The following is a 20,053-nucleotide window of genomic DNA, read 5'->3' as shown; positions in this document are numbered from 1 at the left end:
GATGTTAAGCATGTAACAAAATTAAATATACAAAAGTTAATCAAATGTGCGCGCTACAATTGGAACTAATGTACTTTAATATTGTCACACTAAAAACCAAACAAATCAATGTATTTCTACTTCAGTATGTGAAAACTTAAAGTGAAAAAGTGGTTTGTGAGGTTACCAACTGTGTGGCTGCAGGTGTGGCCATCACAACTTCTTTTTTTTTTTTTTTTTTTTTAACTTGCTGTGAAGTCCTGAATCCTTCTGCCCCTATCCTTGATGTCCAACAATAAAAGCAAAAAGACAGAGGTAGCCGGGGTAGATGAGCCAGACTTTCAGGGAGCGCAGTTCTTCATCTGGCTGGTCTGCCCGCGCTCTGTAGAGTCTAAACTTGGGTTTGCGTGGTTTTCGCTGCAGGATAAAAGGGGTTATTAAACATAATCCTATCAGGGTGGTTGACAGTACAGAAGCTACAGAGAGATGTGTTAAACTATGGCTCTGCTTCCTGGTCTGGACCCTGGGTTGTCAGCAGTTTGGAGAACTAATAAATCCAGCCAACATTCATAGAAAGAACAGCTGCACCATACAAAGTGGGATGGATGCCATCTCTCCGAATAAGACAAGGTTTTCCCCAGAAATTTCAGCAGTTATCATTGTAGCCCACGTCATTTTCAGGACACTACCTAGACAACCAGCAGATGAATGATGACATACAGCTATGTTGGACAAGGCAAGATAAGGCAATGACCATAGAAAATTACAGACCCGACATTGTTTTACCAACCTTACACAACAATACTAACTTTAGTGACCTTCGATTGGCGTAACCGTGTATCATTACCGCCAGCATGAAAAACAATCTTTCTGTATTTATTCTTATCCTTAGTAAGTGGTTTCAGGTAGAATTTGATGTCGTCCGTTCTGGCCCCTGGCAGGCATTTGACAGTGCCGGCCCGAGCCTTTTGGGGGCCCTAAGCAGAATTTTATTTGGGGGCCCCCCTCCCACGACGCAGAATCACCTATGCTAGAAGATTATTGACACAAACGTCACGCTATAATGTAATACCAAAAATTAGAAACGAATACAGTGAGGTTATGTATCAATACAAAATAAATAAACGATACTTAAAATACTTCACTCTTTTATTAAATCTTCTGAATACAAACTGTAACTAAACATATTAAATTTCATCATCATTCATTCATTCATTTATATCAGTGGTCCCCAACCTTTTTATCACTGCGGACCGGTCATTGCTTGCCAATATTACCACTGACCGGGGTGAGGAGGTATACATATATATATATATATATATATATATAAAAAAGCCCAGAACAACTCACCAGGGAGGCGTCCAGGAGGCATCCTAACCAGATACCCGAGCCACCTCAACTGGCTCCTCTCGACGTGGAGGCGCAGTGGTTCTACTCTGAGTCCTCCCCGGATGACTGAGCTCCTCACCCTATCTCTAAGGGAGAGCCCAGACACACTACGGAGAAAACTCATTTCGGCCGCTTGTATCCAGGATCGCATTCTTTTCGGTCACGACTCAAAGCTCAAAGGATAGCTCTAGAGCTATCCTTCCTATGCATTTTCATGCAGCTGGCCTGGTTACCCGGCTGCTTGGGTCCTACTGGGGGACCGCTAAGTAAAGTTAATCTCTGTGGCATCGCGCTGGGTAAGGGGCCTCGACTATCTGTTGGTTTTTCAACAGCGCGGAGCCGGGCCTCCAATTCTGACACCCTCATTTTCAAAGCTACAATAACTCTACATTTATTACACACACCATTATCAATAAAGGAGGCAGAAGAATAACTAAACATCAGATACAGAGAACAGGAAAAAGGGGGAGACTTTTTACATAATTCATATTTTCCATTCAGAGCACACCATCAAGCAAACAGCCTTCTCCCTTCCCTTCTCCACCTTCTGCTGCACCATCTGACTTCAGTGGAAGAAGGCGGTGCAGCAAGCAGACATGGCCCTGGATCAGGCTTCCTGTATCAGCTCAAACAGGAGGCAGTTGCTGCAAAAGCCACAGAGTGCAAATATCCCACATTCACCTCAAACTTACTTCACAGCGGTTACTGAAAGGGGAGCTGAAATGTCAGAGGGTGAAAACAAATGGATGAAGGTTCCACTTACTCCTGAAGGATGAGAAAAACTTACAACAGTTTATGAGGATTTTGCTTAAGACTGTTTCCTGTGGGGGAATTCAAGTTGTGATTTTTAAACAAAATTATTTAAAAAAAACCTTGTATGCGGTGAACACATCTACCTTGCAGCTCATTTTTGGTAATGTATCTTTGAAATGTCATGTTTCAGTATAATTTTTGTACACCAAATTCTTGTTAAAATATGTAATGCAGCCAGGTGATCACGATCTCAGAAAACAGCATCCTGTTGTGTGGGTAAAATGTGTTTGAAAATATACTACAAATGGTAGGTTAGAACCATATTATGCTATATTACTGCCATGAAAAATCAATTGCAGTCAGACTGAATTCTGAACAGTGGAAGAGTTTGACAAAAGAATTCTATCTGTCTGCAAACATAAGGAGACAGGCCGGAAGGACGGCCCCTCCTCTCTCTCAGCAAGATGTCAACTGTGACCACTCCCCACAGATAGTCACAGCACACTTTTGCAGACCCTCTCACTTCTCAGGAGACTTCTACTTCTGGCTGGAGCCCTCAGGGGGGCTCCCACCCCAGCTCTTCAGCAGCTCTCTCAGACCACCTCTCCCTGGAGCAGACCAGGAATAGGCTATCTTGGACCATGGGCCCTGGCACGGGCCTCGCCGATGCACATCCAGCACCTGGGGAACTTCTCGTTGCCTGGAGAACATGTCCGAGCAAATCAGAGTTAAGTTTGCTGTCTTAACCTCATAATCAGATGCAGGAGGAGGGATCCTGCATGCCCAAAACAGTTTTGTTGTATTTCTCCTCAGCTTGTACAGGGAAGAGACCCCCAGATGGAGCTGAAAAGCCAGCAGAATGACCCGCTCTGGAATTCTGAGAAAAACCCCTGCTCAAATTGGACTGCATCCAAGTCAGAGACTGTCTGCAGGACATCAGGCCTCCGACCCCCGACCACATGGTGCTGCAGAGCTAAGCGCTAGCCTGCCAAGAAGAAACCAACGATTCTCCCTGCTTTTACGTCCTTCTTGGAATGGCCAAAGTGGACAAAACTCACACATGAGGCACCAACAGGTTGGGCAGCGAGCTGAGGGTGAAGTTAAAAGGTTTATTGGGAAATGTCTTGTAAACCGTTGTACATATGGTGCTTTAGAACAAAGGGCTAACGGACGTAGCTCACACTAGCCTTCGTTTCATGGTATTGTTAATCTCATTTGAGTGTGTTTTTCTTTAGTTGTAACAAGGTTACCTCCACAAGAGTTTCATACATTGGTGGGACATTAATGTTTACGTTATCCAGCCCACTCATTATGACTAAAAACAAAGCTAAAGCCTTTATCTGTTAGCGCTGAATGCCCGCTAGCCAAACTGCTATTAGCCTTGCTAACATCCGGTTTCGAACATTTCAAAAGGAGTGTTTTAAAGCATAAAAGCTTAACCGTTCTGCTTGGCCATCCTTCGGTGGTGCTGTGTGCCCTATCCCTGCATTAATATTGAATATCAAGGTTGGTGTAAAGGCAATTTTGATAACTTTATGCTGTAACCTTTTAGCCACCGATTTGCTACAGCGACCCCAGATGCCCGGAGGGAGAATCGCATTAACAAACTCGGTCATAAGGCTTTAAATTATTTTACTGGACAAATCAGTCTTTAGAATATTATTTACTCAAAATAATGTTCTGGTTGACTTGGGCTTTGCATTGTGAATGGATTGAAACACATGCCAAATGTTTTTAACTCCATTCCATGCTTTTGGAATCAGATCTGTTGTGAACCAGGATTCACTGAAGTATTCTGATTATGATCAACCACTTTTGTTTTGTCTTTTGTTTGTTTTGCATGTAAATAGTTCCTTAGCTTAGCTTCTTTTTATCTTCATTTTGCTTAGTAGTTTAGTTACGTTTCACTAGTGTTAAAGATTGGGTTTACCGGCCTGCTGTTACATGTCTCAGACACCACTCTGCTTGACTAAGATATTTTCTTAACACTAGCCTAGTAGAGAGGATTTGTTAATTGAAATATTGTGTTAATTCAGATGAACTGCATTACATAGTGATGTTCTCTGGATATTCATTTTATTTCTGTTATTAAATTCTTGAACTTGAAAAGAAGTTGTCACTCTTTTATTCTGTGTGTGCAGGTTTTGCTGTTAAAAGATCGCTAGTGCTCAAATTCATCCCTTTCAACCATTGTCTTGACATCATCTTAAGAGCTGATCATCAGCAGACAATATTTAACAGACAGAGGGTTATTTAATAAACATTAAATAACTTTAAACAGTGTTTAATTGCACAACAACCAGTTGCAAGCCCTGACCCCAGCTATTCATCGGGTCTTACAGGATACGTCCCAACATGCTAAACTAACACTTCAAAGGCAGGTGTCTATTATGCAACAAAATGTTACTGTTCTTCACTGCCTCCAAACTGCATAGGTTCAAACTAAATGTTATGTGTGAGAAAAATTTCCTAGTCCAAGGTTTTTCTATATTATATTTTGTTCAACTAGTTCTAATAAAAATATAAAAGAGATTCCAAAATTGAAGGTGAGGACTTTTTTGTGCACATGCCATCATAAAAAAGAATGCATGTTAATGTGACAGAAGTAAGACATCAATGTCTCTGACTGACTGCACAGGATTATTAAACAGCTCAGTTATTTCCATCACCTGCCTACAAAGTAGTTTGAATTTATTGGGCAGATCCAAAGCAACCTGCAGAGCAATCAGTCATCCACACTTTTCCTGACTTGTAACATGTTTCTGTCCTCTTTTTAAGCACATTGACAGATACCAACATTTAATGATGGTTCCATTCATGGGAGACTGTAATCCTCTAATCTCTCCCCATCATATTTGTTATCTCCCACTGTTCAGTGCAGAAATCATAAAAGACACCATCAGCTCAGGAGCAAGTAATCTGCTTGCAGTTATATGCAAGGCAAAATAAACATATTTCTGTTACGAAGTGGGTACCAGACTGACAAACAAGCGGAAACAGTGGGAGTTGATTAAGTAAATGAATCACACATATGGGTGTAAATAAATTTCTTAATGGATGTAATTTGGTAACAAAAGGGAGGTTAATTTGACCACTGATTAATTTAGTTCTCGGAGCACTGCAGGTGAAACAGAGCACAGTGTCAGTATGTAATTATCAGTTTGCCTCCAACAGCCTGTGTTAGATGGCATTTTTGCCTCTATGCAATACTTTCTCTAGCCCAATCACTGTGATCTGGAGACTATTTTCTTTCAGAGTGCATTTAAGATAAGAAGATAAATCCCATTTTTCACCTATTCACCTATAAGTTATATTGCATGTTCATGTAGAAAAGCTGGCAAGTTTGATGAGAACCTTTTTCTACTTCTAAGGGTGGAACTTGCAGCTCATGTTCCAGGGTTTAATACTCATTTGGTTGTGTTAATATTAACACTAATTGTTGTGGTTATCTGCATTGATTTGGCTTGATTTGGGGTATGTAAGGAATATAGTTGGGCCCTGTGACTGGAGGAGAGTCCACTAGGGGGACCAGTGCGCACTTTTATACACTCAATACAAGAGTAAGTGAAAGTGCACTGAGTTCATTGTGTGATCATTCCTTCTCTTACATTTGTCCTTTTAAAAGGTAAGAAATGGAATCTAACTCTCGGGAGAATGACATGGGGATAAATGCAAGCTATATATGTGAATTTGTATGTATTTAGTTTATGTTGCTTTAATGTGATGTGCAAAGAGTGTTTGGCTAACTAATTTAGCTCTGCTGCTAACTACAGTAGGCCTCATGTTTTGTTCGGCATCCGGCAGCTTCATTTGTTTAAAGTGGAATAATAACTTGCTGTGAGGTAGTACAAGCAATGTACTGTTTTGTTGGAAATATTTCTATTTTATTATTATACTTGATTTCATTTAAAATTACAGTATAAATGACTTGCAGTAAGGAAGGTTAAGAATTGTGTGAAGAGGTTTCTTTGTTCTGTTTTTTTATATACACTCAATACAAGAGTAAGTGAAAGCGCACTGAGTTCATCGTGTGATCATTCCTTCTCTTACATTTGTCCTTTTAAAAGAGGGCTAACATTTGGAGGCACCGCTGGGATCGTTTGGCAGAGGACCATTCCCAAGATTCCTGTGGAACCCTCCTGCTGATCATCCCAAAACAACCCAGATTGCAGAAAACAACGTGGAGGTCTCCAGCCAGCGGTTGACAGTTTGTATCTTGAAGTGTGCACTGACCACTAGAGATCAAAACCAGTCAATTGAAGGTGGTTGGGCCCCATTTTGTTGCTTCTGAAATCCCAAAATATAAAATGGAGTCAGAAGTGGAAATTCTTCAGCTGGAGATAAAAGGGACATTGTATAACTTGACAGTTGAACAGCTAATAACATCATACTGCAGCTTTCAGCACCTGGAAGGGAACCGTTGACTAGTAAAACACGCAGTCATCTAATCTCATATGTTATCAAATATCTTGAGCGGGAGGAGCTGGCTAGCCTCGAAGATGAAGGCATGTCAGAATATCTCAACATCCTGGACACAATAAATAAAGTGAAGTCTGTTGAAGAGTCGCCTAAAGTGGAAAGTCAATTTGATGACCAGAAAAAGCTTAAAAAAGAAATAGAAGCACTCAGATTGTCTCTACAACAGAAAGAAAAAGAAGTCCAGGGTGTAATGGATAGAAAAACACTCTCACAGACAAATGTGACTCCAACAGTTTCAGAAAATCCAATGTGGCGCAAAGATTTCAAGATTCTTGGACAGATCGGAGAGCCAGGCCAGAAGGATAGACTGACATTCTCTAGTCTGGCAAGACAGATTGAAAGTGGGTTTAACAAAGGCTACTAAGAGACAGATATTATTGATGCTGTGATCCACAGATTTATACAAGCAGCTAACTTCTGAGGTTCAGGGCAGCAAAGAGTCTCCTCAGAATTTCTTAATCAGGGCAATGGATCTGAGGCAGAAAATTCTGTTTGCCTCTCAGGAAGCAGAGTCAGCTTTAAAATATGACCCTGCTCTTGTCCAAAATCTGTTTATGCATACTGTCTTGACAGGTTTACAGAATGACAACATCAAGAGTGATCTTCAGCCTTACCTCACAAAGCCTGATACACCTGATGAACTGCTGGTGGAGAAAGTAAATATCGCTTGTACAAATGAAAAGGAGAGGCAGGACAAAAAGAGGCACGCTGCTCCACAAAGGGCAACCAATGTAAGTACTGTCCAGACTGGTGAGCCACCTACAATAATAAAAAATTCCACCCAGCAAAGCCGATCTCAAATGTCCCCTGATGTGTTATCTGAGATCAAAGAAATGCGCTCTGACATGGTGATGTTAAAGGACCTCAGAGCTGAAGTGTCCCAAATCAGGGAAACAATCCAAAAAAACACTAATGCACCACCAAAGCAACCCCCACAAAGTTCAGAACAAGTGTCCACTGCAAATCCAATGTTCCCGCCCACAGAACAGTCCTTCAGGCCTTTGTTTGGTGCAGGACGGACGAGAGGGACTGCACAATTTCAACAAAGGTTTGCCCCACAACGATATTAACAAAAACCACGCCAGCAACCCAGATGCTATGGTTCCACTCAAGCCAATGAGGAATATTGTCAGCATTGCTTCAAATGTGGAAATACTGAGCACTTCAGGGCAGGTTGTAGAGCAGACAGAACAGCTCATTCAACATCTAGGGGACCTTTAAACTAAGTGGGGTTGCCTCCGTGGGGTGCGGGGCAGCCAAAGGTAGTCAAAAGTCCCATTTTTGTGTAAACTGTGAAAAAAAGAAAGTGAAGAAGGAGTTAAAACGCTGCTCAAGTTGTAAAACTGCACTTTATTGCTCAAAAACATGTCAGAAAATGCATTGGCCTGTTCACAAAATTGACTGCAAATCACATTCATGTTTCGCTGCTAAGCAAGTCAGGATGTCACGTGAACAGTCTGAACCCAAAACGATCAGATCCTCTGTTAAAGACCAAACTGTAAGAGAATTAGTAGGAAAAAATGTATTATCAAGTGCTTTCTGAACAGACAGAATACCCAAGCACTCTGGGACACAGGTTCACAAATATGTGCTATAGATGAGGTCTGGAAAGAGAAATACCTACCTGACCTGCAACTAAGGGATGTTACTGAGATACAGGACCAGGGCTTTGAACCGATTTAAGGAACGAAAACGAAAAACGGGAACTTTTTGTATTTTACAGAGAACAGAAACGAAACCGGAAACTTTATTATTTTTTATGTTCTGGAACTGGAACACTTATTTAAAAATAATGGTAACCGGTTAATACCGGTTTTATTTCATTACTCAAAGTTTTCGTTTCCTAATTAACTAAAAAAAAAAAAATGTACTTTTTTTGACCGCTGTGTGTCGCTCCGCCTAGCTTCACTCACATACTAGGCAGAGCGACAAACAGTTGGCGGAGTCAGGTTAGCGCACGTTACCATGATGGCTGAGGTTCACTTCCTGTGTGACACCACATCACACATTCGCTGACTGAATGGAGAGAGAGCGTTGTCTCCACTAGAGCTACACATCTTAAATAAGAGGTAAATTACAATCCATTGTTAAGTAAAACACTCATTCCAAACACAATATCAATAGCTATATTTGTCAAACGAAAGGAACGAAATTAACCGTCCCGGGAACAGTATTTTTTTGTTCTAACCGGTTTGGGAACGTCAATTTATTGGTGGAACTCATAACCGGAAACGTTATAATTCCGTTTCTGTTCGGAACGAACCGATTGGGGGGAAAAAATCGGTTCAAAGCCCTGTACAGGACCCCCTAGACCCATTACATATTGAAGCTGCTAATGGCACTGACATGCCATACTCTGGCTGGCTGGAAGTCCCTTTCAAGCTGACTACCATGGATGATGAGCTGCTAATACCCGTGCTTGTGTTAAAAGGCAACCAGCAACAATACCCAATTATTGGGTTCAATGTGATTGAACATCTCGTGCAGAACAACCAGGAAGGTCAACCAATATATGGGTACATGGACAAACTTGTAAATGCAGTAAAAATCGCATTCCCTCATCTAAAAAAGAATAAGGTAAAGGCCTTTATTTCTGCAGTCAGTTTCGGTCAAACATGTGAAAACAATGTGAGGACAGTAAATGAAAGAGTCAATGTGCCAAAACACACCACCATACAGATTGAGTGTCGTATCCAGGCCTCAAAGTTCCGGGAGGCTAAAACTCTGCTTTTTGAACCTCTTGTGAACCCACAGTGGCCTGAAGGATTGGAATTCTGTGATACCCTTGTATCAGTTGAGGCAAAAACAGCCCCAAGGGTTGTTTTAAGTGTTCAAAACCCCACAAACCATGATATTACTCTTCCAGATCGGACAGTCGTTGGAACTGTGCAATCTGTAAAGTCTGTTTACCCTGCTGACTTATTCAGCACAACCCAACAACCAACAAGTAAATCAGTCAATCAAATCCAGGTCCAGAGCACCAGTGAAGGTGCACCTGCAGATGGACAGTGGGACACTCCTGTTGACTTAACCCACCTGGATTAAGTCAACAGGACCAGAGACAAATAGTAAGTCAGATGTTAAGAGAAGAATCTGAGTCTTTCTCCAAAACTGATGAGGATATTGGTTGCATACATGAGTTGCAAATGAACATCTCATTGAAGAATGATGAACCTGTGTCAAAAACATACCGGTCTGTGCCAAAACCTTTGTACAGGGAAATGAAAGACTACCTGCAGGATCTCATAGCGCAAGGGTGGGTAGAAAGATCCACATCTTCTTACGCCTCGCCAATTGTCTGTGTAAGAAAAAAAGATGGCACCCTGCGTTTGTGTATAGATTACAGAGAGCTAAAAAAAAAAACACATCCTGACCGCCACCCGATCCCCAGGGTCCAAGATATAATGGATAACCTGGGGGGAAACACCTACTTTTCATTGCTGGACCAAGGAAAAGCATATCATCAGTGTAGTGACTACATGTCTATGGAAAAACTTAAAAGTAAACGAACAAAAATTAAATGTAAATCAAATAGTTACTTGATGAATAGTGGGTTTCCGGGTTTACGCAGTACAAAAAATTCTCAAAATACGTCAAAAAATGCAGTTCTGAGAGTTTATTCCAGGCCTCTTCAGGGAAAAAATAAACATGATACAAACTGAAAAACTACTTGCTGCCCTGGTTTCAGCCTTTGTGCTCGCTTCACCTGCTACTCACTGACTAACCAGGCTGAGTGACTTGCTTCCTGAAAGGACTGGTAGACTGCCAGACTGCAGCACTGGAAGACTGGTAAAAAACCATAAGCCCACCCACTTTCCATCCTGAGCTACCTGGAGTCCATGTATTTATACACCAGACACACCCAAAACCCAAACAAAATCAATTAACTAATTAAACAATTTACTAAGAAATAATTGTATTCTAAACAACTGTATTCTAAATGCAACAAATAACCAAATAAATACAAATGAACTAAATAATCTGAGTTCTAAAACAAAAATAGAGAAATGGCTCCTACACTCCGGCCCCTAATTGTGCATTACATCACAATTACTTCTCTAACTAAAGGAGCTATTCTAACAACAATTTCAATACAAATATTTCAATGCAAATCTTCTGGGTTCTTCATTCTTCTTTATGATGAACCTGCAAAGAGATTGGGTATAGACAGAGAGAAAGGAAGAGAGAGAAAGAAAGAATAAAATATCCTTAGTCCGCAGATGCTTCCAAAAGCAAGCAGAGCTTCGTCACTGGTCTCTCCAACACACTGGTTTTGGTCCGAAGTTGCACTGAACGAACCAGTCCTCGTGCATCAGCATTGACAGCCAGGACTCTCCCCATCTGCCAACATCCTCTGGGTGCCGTCACATCTGCAATCAGGACAATATCGCCAGCAGTGATGTTTCTTCTCGGTCTCATCCATTTTTGTCTTTCCTGCATCAAAGGCAAATACTCAGAGATCCATCTTTTCCAAAACAGTTCAGCCATATACTGTACTTGTTTCCAACGTCGTCTGAGGTATAGATCTTGCTTTTGAAACAGTCCGGGTGGCATAACAGGTTTGTTCTTTAGTGTCAGGATGTGATTTGGTGTGAGGGCTTCTAAATCATTTGAATCGTCAGAGACCAGTGTGATGGGTCTATCATTCAAAATGGCTTCAGCCTCACAGAAAACAGTTTGCAAAGTTTCATCATCCACAACCTGCTGTTTTAGAACTGAGGTGAGTATACTTCTGACAGAACGAATCAAGCGCTCCCAGACACCACCTTGATGTGAAGCTACCGGTGTATTAAAGTGCCAGTTTATGCCATCTTGGACCAGAACTCTTTGTATTTTGCTCTGGTTCAAGGCAGCCAGATTTTCTCTTAGTTCTCTGTTGGCTCCCACAAAATTTGTGCCGTTGTCTGACCTGATGGAAGAGACTGGACCACGTCTACAGATGAATCTTCTAATTGCATTGATACAAGAGTCTGCATCAAGGGTATGAGCCACCTCCAAATGAACAGCACGACTTGTTGGGCACGTGAATATTATCCCATACCGTTTGAGCAGACTTCTGCCTCTCTTAACATCAATGGGGCCAAAATAATCAACTCCCACATCTGTAAATGGAGCTTTGTCTGGTGCAACCCTTTCCTGGGGTAAGTCAGCCATTTTTTGTTCCAAAAGCTTTCCTCTATTTTTTCTACAGGTCACACAATCAGACAAGATTTTTCTGGCAGCAGAGTTTCCATTGATTATCCAGTATCTCTGACGCAGCCTGGACAGCATGTGGTTTCTTCCTGCGTGACCAAGCAGATGGTGAATGTAGAACAGAATTAATGTTGCCACATGCATGTCTTTGGACAGGATGACAGGATGTTTAGTTTCAGACGGCATAGCAGCTCTTTTGAGGCGTCCACCCACTCTGAGGACTCCATTGTCCAACACTGGATCAAGTCTGTACAGCTGGCTGTCTTTAGAAACAATCCTGTTGGCTTTGATCGAGGTGATCTCTGGACCAAACCTGCGATGTTGTTCAAACTGAATAATGAAATGCTCTGCTTTAGCCAGATCTTCAGATGTCAAACACTGCTTCTTCAGCCTAGCTTTAAATTGCTGCATCTTTTGTGACACCTTTTCCTGCTTGGTGTTTCCATCTTCTGCTGACTGCTGTAACATGGCAGAAAACTCTTGTCTTTTTTGAGACAACAAAATAAGGAGTTTTTTGAGCTTTAAAACCCAAGCTACAGATGTCTTTAGCTTTGCCCAAGATGAGAAATAGGAGATGAAAACACTGGTAGGGCATTTAATCTTCTCAACAACAGCGTTGATAGTCACATTCTTTTTTATTTCAGAATCATCAGCAGGAAGAGAGTCATACCTTACTTCCAGTTTAGGCCATTTATCTTCAGACTCAAGCAGGAACTTAGGACCATTAATCCATTTACTTTGCTCCATAAAGTCTTCCGCTTTCATCCCTCTTGATGCTTCATCAGCTGTAGGCAAAGATTTCAGGCAATCATCCACATAGAAATTATGCTTAATTGTACTGACCACTTCGGCTGGAAATTGCTGAGCATTATCTTCTGCTGTTCTTCTTAATGCATAATTTGCACAGCTCGGCGAGGACACTGCTCCAAACAGATGCACTGTCATTCGATATTCTTGTGGAACTTGTGATGTGTTACCATTGGGCCACCAGAGGAAGCGAAGCTTTGCATTAGCAGCCGCTAGTTCCGTCTCAAGTTCAAATTGCTCCTTTTCTTGCTTTAGCTTCTCCTCCATGGCTTCAAGCTGATGCTTCCTTTTGAGAGCTGCAGCACGTTCCAGCAGCGCTGCTCTTTCAGCCTCTGCTCTTATGCGTGCAGATGCAGTGGAAGAGACACGGGACAATTGAGAGCATACATTGGACTTTACAGAGCACACATTGGAAACACTGTCTTCAGGGTTAATTAAATATTCAGCGTTGTCTTTGGCTTGGTCATCAGCATTTGGTATCACAAAGAGCTCACTCAGTTCACATAACCAGCCCTTGACACGTTCAGTAAACGCCAGGTAAGTACTCATTTTACTTTGAAAATGTTCATTTTGTTTCTTAAGTTCATCAGAGGGGAGTGGCAAACTTGTTAATTGTTTATGCGACACCTCTGCATCCTCACAACATTGCATAAATGTAGTCAGAAGTGACTTGACTGAGTCAGCGTTATCCTTGGAGTCCATCAACACATTTAAATCATCTTTTATCCGTTTTGCTTGTTTCAATTTAGCAGTTCTTTTATCTTGGCATGTTTTCATTTATGACATCAAGCCTTTCTCAGTGAATTTAATGCTTCTTTTGGATGAAACCTCTGAGTCACTCTTTGCCATCTGTGGTTTTGTTACATCAGACATTTTTGCACAAACTTTAAACTGCATGTAACTTTGTTGTTGCCTTTGTTCCGTTTATATTTCAAATCCACTTGCTTTGTTTAGGAGTGCAATGCTTTAATTCAATCTTTAACTCATCTTCATGTTGACAAACTTGTACTTTAACATTGATTGCTATCATCAAACTCCAATCGTCTGGCCGTTTTTCCTTTACAGCATTAGCAATCTTTGTACATACCGTTGTCATCGAAGAGGGACAAGAGTGTTTGTGGCTTATATCTGAGGCACCTCATGGCTTGTGGGCGTGGCACTTCCTCCTCCTGACATTGTCCAAGAACAAAGAAGTGGAATCCTCCATGGCTTTACCATCCACTCATCAGCAGATTTGAGATCGTTGAAAACAAAGGTCCAAGGCCGGGTTTTTTACTTGTTGTAGTGACTACTTGTCTATGGAAAAACTTAAAACATTTGTCAACTGAGTGATTACTTTTGAAACAATACAAACAGTTGTGGTTTTTAGAGGACTTCATGTCATCTTCAGATGATTCATTATTCACTGAAAGGACTTTTGTGAAAAAGCTGCTCCCCTTTTTCTTTAGTTTTGTAAGGCCGCTACTGGGGTTTTTAGAGCTGAGCTGTTGAACATCAGTGATATTGCCAAACAACGGATCAGATGCAATTTTGACCTGCTTTTCAACAAAAGCAACAAGATCAGTAAATAGTGCTCTTTGATTCCTTTTTTCTTGCAGGTCACAGGCTGCATTTCTCCATCTTTCTCTCATTTTGTAGGGAAGCTTAAAGATTATGCTCCTCATATTTGAAGGCAAGTCCTTGAGATCGTTGAAAACAAAGGTCCAAGGCCGGGTTTTTTACTTGTTGTAGTGACTACTTGTCTATGGAAAAACTTAAAAGTAAACGAACAAAAATTAAATGTAAATCAAATAGTTACTTGATGAATAGTGGGTTTCCGGGTTTACGCAGTACAAAAAATTCTCAAAATACGTCAAAAAATGCAGTTCTGAGAGTTTATTCCAGGCCTCTTCAGGGAAAAAATAAACATGATACAAACTGAAAAACTACTTGCTGCCCTGGTTTCAGCCTTTGTGCTCGCTTCACCTGCTACTCACTGACTAACCAGGCTGAGTGACTTGCTTCCTGAAAGGACTGGTAGACTGCCAGACTGCAGCACTGGAAGACTGGTAAAAAACCATAAGCCCACCCACTTTCCATCCTGAGCTACCTGGAGTCCATGTATTTATACACCAGACACACCCAAAACCCAAACAAAATCAATTAACTAATTAAACAATTTACTAAGAAATAATTGTATTCTAAACAACTGTATTCTAAATGCAACAAATAACCAAATAAATACAAATGAACTAAATAATCTGAGTTCTAAAACAAAAATAGAGAAATGGCTCCTACAATCAGGGATTCATGGGCATAGACAGCAGGCATTTAACTGCCTTTGTGACCCCCTGGGGTCTATACGAATGGATACCAATCCCATTTGGCCTTATGAATGCACCAGCAGCTTTTCAGCGCTGCATGGAACAGTGTTTAGCAGATTTGAGAGACGAAGTGTGTATCCCATATCTTGATGATGTTGTTGTTCAGCAGGACATTTGAAGATCATGTCAGCCATGTCCGAGCAGTGTTGCAGCATCTGAGGCAGCATGGGATCAAGCTAAAACCTAAAAAGTGCGATCTGTTTAAAACTGAGGTGCGGTACCTGGGAAGGATCATGTCTACTGAAGGCAACAGAATGGATCCAGCTGATACTGATGATGTAAGAGCCCTAAAGCATAAACATCCTGCGAATTTTGGTGAGTTGAGAGCAATTCTTGGACTCTTGAGCTATTACAGACAGTATATAAAGGACTTTTCACGTATTGCGAGTCCTTTATATGACCTATTAAAAGCACCTATAAAGCACAAGCCATTAATGAACAAAAAGAAAAAGTGGCCAATAAAAAGTGTCAGCATAGCTGTTCCATCCAGCACAATCATTCAGTGGACTGAAGAACACCAGTTGGTTTTGGAACAACTCATTGGTTGCCTTGTCAACCCCCCTATTCTTGGTTTCCCAGATTTCTCACAGCCATTTGTTCTTCACACGGATGCATCCAATCTGGGTCTAGGTGCCGTGCTATACCAAAAACAGAATGGGAGGCTTCGTGTGATTGCCTATGGCTCCCGCACTTTAACAGCTGCAGAGAAAAATTATCATTTGCACTCAGGGAAGTTGGAGTTTCTCGCCCTTAAATGGGCTGTAACAGAGAAATTCAGAGACTTTTTATATTACGCCCCGTTTTTCACTGTCTATAGTGACAATAATCCACTCACATATGTGTTGTCCACTGCCAAACTAAATGCAACAGAATGTTGATGGGTTGCAGAGCTGGCAGATTTTCACTTCTCTGTGAAATATAGGCCAGGAAGGGAAAATGTGGACGCAGGTAGTTTATCCCGAATGCCTCTAGATGTGGAGTCTTTTATGAAGGAGTGTTCAGAAGAAATGCCGTCTGATGTCATTGGGGCAACTACAGAAGCTGTGAAAAATCAAGATGACTCCAGTGTGTCTTGGTCAATGTGTGTCTCAGTACCAAATGCAGGTTTGACCCCTGACACAGCCATCATTCCACTGACACCAAAACAAATCCAGGATGACCAAAGAAATGATCCAGTTTTGGGACCAGTAATCCAATTCAAACTTAACGGAAGCAAACCAGTAGGTGCACAACTCAAATAACTTAGTCCACAAGTGGGATGCTTGCTAAGAGAGTGGGACAAGTTGGAGATTGATGAAAGTGGAGTGTTACACAGAAGGACAACAAGCAAAAAACAACTTGTACTCCCAGAAAAACATAAAAATACAGTGTTGAGGGAACTTCATGACGAAATGGGCCACCAAGGTGTCGACAAGACATCATCTCTGATACGGGACAGGTTTTATTGGCCATATATGCAACGTGAGATAGAGAGCTATGTCATGAGAACATGTGAATGCCTCAAACATAAGAACCCCAGTCAGGAAACAAGGGCTCCACTCACCAACATCGTAACAACTCAACCCTTTGAACTGGTCTCTGTTGATTTCCTGCATCTTGAGAAATGCCTTGGGGGTTACGAGTACATCCTGGTGATCATTGATCATTTTACCCGCTTTGCCCAGGCCTATGCTACCACTTCCAAATCAGCTAAAACAGCAGCAGACAAGATCTTTAATGATTACGCCATGAAATTTGGTTTTCCCGCCCGTATTCACCACGACCAGGGTGGTGAGTTTGAGAATCAACTGTTCACACAACTGAAAAAATACTGTGGAGTTGCAGGGTCCAGGACCACTCCCTACCACCCACAAGGGAATGGACAAGTTGAAAGATTCAACCGGACACTACTCCAGATGCTCAGGACACTCACAGACAAACAAAAACATAACTGGAAGGATTCATTAAACAAAATGATCTATGCTTACAACTGTACTTGGAGTGAGGTGACAGGTTTCTACCCCTTCCAGTTGTTGTATGGGCGTTCTCCTCGTTTGCCAGTCGATATGCTGTTTAACTTGACTCCACAACAAGCAGACCGTAATCATCATAGCTATATGGAGAAGTGGAAACAAGGCATGGAGGAAGCCTATGGAATTGCCAGAGAAAAGGCCCAGAAAGCTGGCCTGAGGAGTAAGAAGTTGTACAACAGCAAAGTAAAAAGTTCAGTATTACAACCTGGTGATCGTGTTTTAGTACGCAACTTGACGCCTCATGGGAGCCCAGGGAAACTCAGGAATCACTGGGAGGACACTGTCCATGTTGTGGTACGCCAGGTAAATGAAAATGTTCCAGTTTATGAACTGAAACCGGAAAAAGGTCAAAGAAGGTCAAGGGTTCTTCATCGCAATCTGCTTCTCCCATGTGACTCTTTACCCCTCGATATCCCTGTCCAGGCTGAAAAAAAGACGAGAAAAGTGTCAAATAACAAAGGAGGGGAGCAGTTGAATGAGGAAGAGGAGGATGATGCTGACGAATACTATCCTGTGCTATTTAACCAGTCAGCCCAGCCTGAGGAAGAGAATCCTATGCCTGCAAGCACAACCAAAGAGCTAGGAAATATCCGGTTTGAGAAGAGCACAGTTCCTGAAATGGATCACAAACAAGGAGAAACAACTGCAATGGAGGATGAAGAGGCTGGCACTTCTAATGAGGAACAAACGATGGGGGATGCCACTGAACAACCTGCTTCACCAGAGATCATCAGAGAGTTCCGGTTCCTGAGGAAGCTCAACGACCTCAACGGCTTCACAGGAAGCCCAAAGTTTTTACATATGAGAAACTTGGATCTCCAGTATGCTACAACCTAAGCACCCCATCACAGCCCACATACTTTACAATGCCATGGATGAACATTGTTCCCCCGTACTACATCTCGTATAACTATCAGAGATGAGAGCACAAGACAGGCTACATCACTGGGCCAAAAGAATGAACACATATTGGGTTCACAATGTGATGGGATGTTTATTATAACATTCGCAACGAGGGACTATTTCCTATGTGAACTGACATATTGGCACCTAAGCTACAAGAGCCACAATCCAATTAACCCTTGTTATGGAGTCACAGGATGGCCGCCAAGATGATGGACAAGTAGTGACTTTCAGGTTTGAAACATGAACACTGGGTGTTGACCTTAAAACTTGAAAATGTATGAAAAGAGTTCCAGTCTGAAAGTAGATTTAATGGCTGAAGGAATATTTCTACAACTGATGTGTTGCTTTACATGTTTTATTACCGTCCCAATATGAGACGAGTTGAGATGTTGGGGACAACATCTATTTAGTGGGGGAGTGTGTTGCAGGGTATAATACTCATTTGATTGTGTTAATATTAACACTAATTGTTGTGGTTATCTGCATTGATTTGGCTTGATTTGGGGTATGTAAGGAATATAGTTGGGCCCTCTGACTGGAGGAGGGGTGCGTTGGCACCAGAATCAAGAGAGTCCACTAGGGGGACCAGTGCGCCCTTTTATACACTCAATACTAGAGTAAGTGAAAGCGAACTGAGTTCATCGTATGATCATTCCTTCTCTTACATTTGTCCCTTTAAAAAGGTAAGAAATGGAATCTACCTCTCGGGAGAATGACATGGGGATAAATGCAAGCTTTGTATGTGTGAATTTGTATGTATTTAGTTTATGTTGCTTTAATGTGATGTGCAAAGAGTGTTTGGCTTACTAATTTAGCTCTGCTGCAAACTGCAGTAGGCCTCATGTTTCGTTCGGCATCCGGCAGCTTCATTTGTTTAAAGTGAAATAATAACTTGTTGTGAGGTAGTACAAACAATGTACTTGTTAGGGACCGAGCTGGTCAAGCATGAGGACACAGTTGTAACTTTCAAAAAAACTGGGTTGTTATTTCCCCAAAGTAACAAAGATTCCAAACAATAATTATAGGGCCCTTAAAAGAGGTCAAATAAAGAAGCTAACTCAAGCCAAAAATATCAAAGTTAAACATAACAAAAACCTCAAACTAACTGCACAAACAAACAAACTGACCTGACATACAACAAACAAAGGGGGCTTAAATACTGGCTGATCAGACCAGACTGACACACTGAGGAAGAGGGAAAGGGAACATCTACGCAATAACAAAGATAACTAAACACAGTTGGTTTAAGGATTAAACTTAAATGACTAATAACTAAAAATTAACAAAATAAATAAATCACAAAAGCAAAAGAAAGATTATGCCACAGAATTAAAATAAGGACTCCATGGTCTTCTCCCCCCTAGTGGAACTCCAGATGGTACCACCCAATCAGTGAGTCAATCAGGGATTGGAGTGTGCCAGCCAGAGTCCTCTGCTTCAGCCCAGTTGAAGGCACTCCCCACAACACCAAAAAAAAGAAAACAAACAGATGTTAAGCATGTAACAAAATTAAATATACAAAAGTTAACCAAATGTGCGCGCTACAATTGGAACTAATGTACTCTAACATTGTTACACTAAAAACCAAACAAATCAATGTATTTATACTTCGGTATGTGAAAACAAAGTGAAAAAGTGGTTTGAGGGGTTACCGCCTGTGTGGCTGCAGGTGTGGCCATCACAGTACTGTTTCGTTGGAAATATTTCTATTTTATTAATATTATTATTATTATTATTTTAGTTTGGACTGCACCATAAAAACATCACTTAAATAATTAAAAGTGGAATGTTTAAATATTGTTAAATAGCTGTAATGGGAAATACTTGATTTCATCTAAAATTACAGTATAAATGACTTGCAGTAAGGAAGGTTAAGAATTGTGTGAAGAGGTTTCTTTGTTCTGTTTTTTTATATACACTCAATACAAGAGTAAGTGAAAGCGCACTGAGTTCATCGTGTGATCATTCCTTCTCTTACATTTGTCCTTTTAAAAGAGGGCTAACACTCACTGCCGTCGACTTGAAAAAGTTTTGTCCAACCACCTGGCAAACTAAACACATACGTTAATCAAATGAGAATATTGGTATGGATGAGCCATTTGTCAGATTAAACTTACTTTTAAAATAAACCTTTGAGCAGATCTTAAACATACTTTTCATTAAGCCCACATT

The sequence above is a fragment of the Fundulus heteroclitus genome, chromosome 15 (assembly GCF_011125445.2).
Source record: "Fundulus heteroclitus isolate FHET01 chromosome 15, MU-UCD_Fhet_4.1, whole genome shotgun sequence".
NCBI classification, from domain to species: domain Eukaryota; kingdom Metazoa; phylum Chordata; class Actinopteri; order Cyprinodontiformes; family Fundulidae; genus Fundulus; species Fundulus heteroclitus.
Note: the sequence above shows the minus strand (reverse complement) of the source record.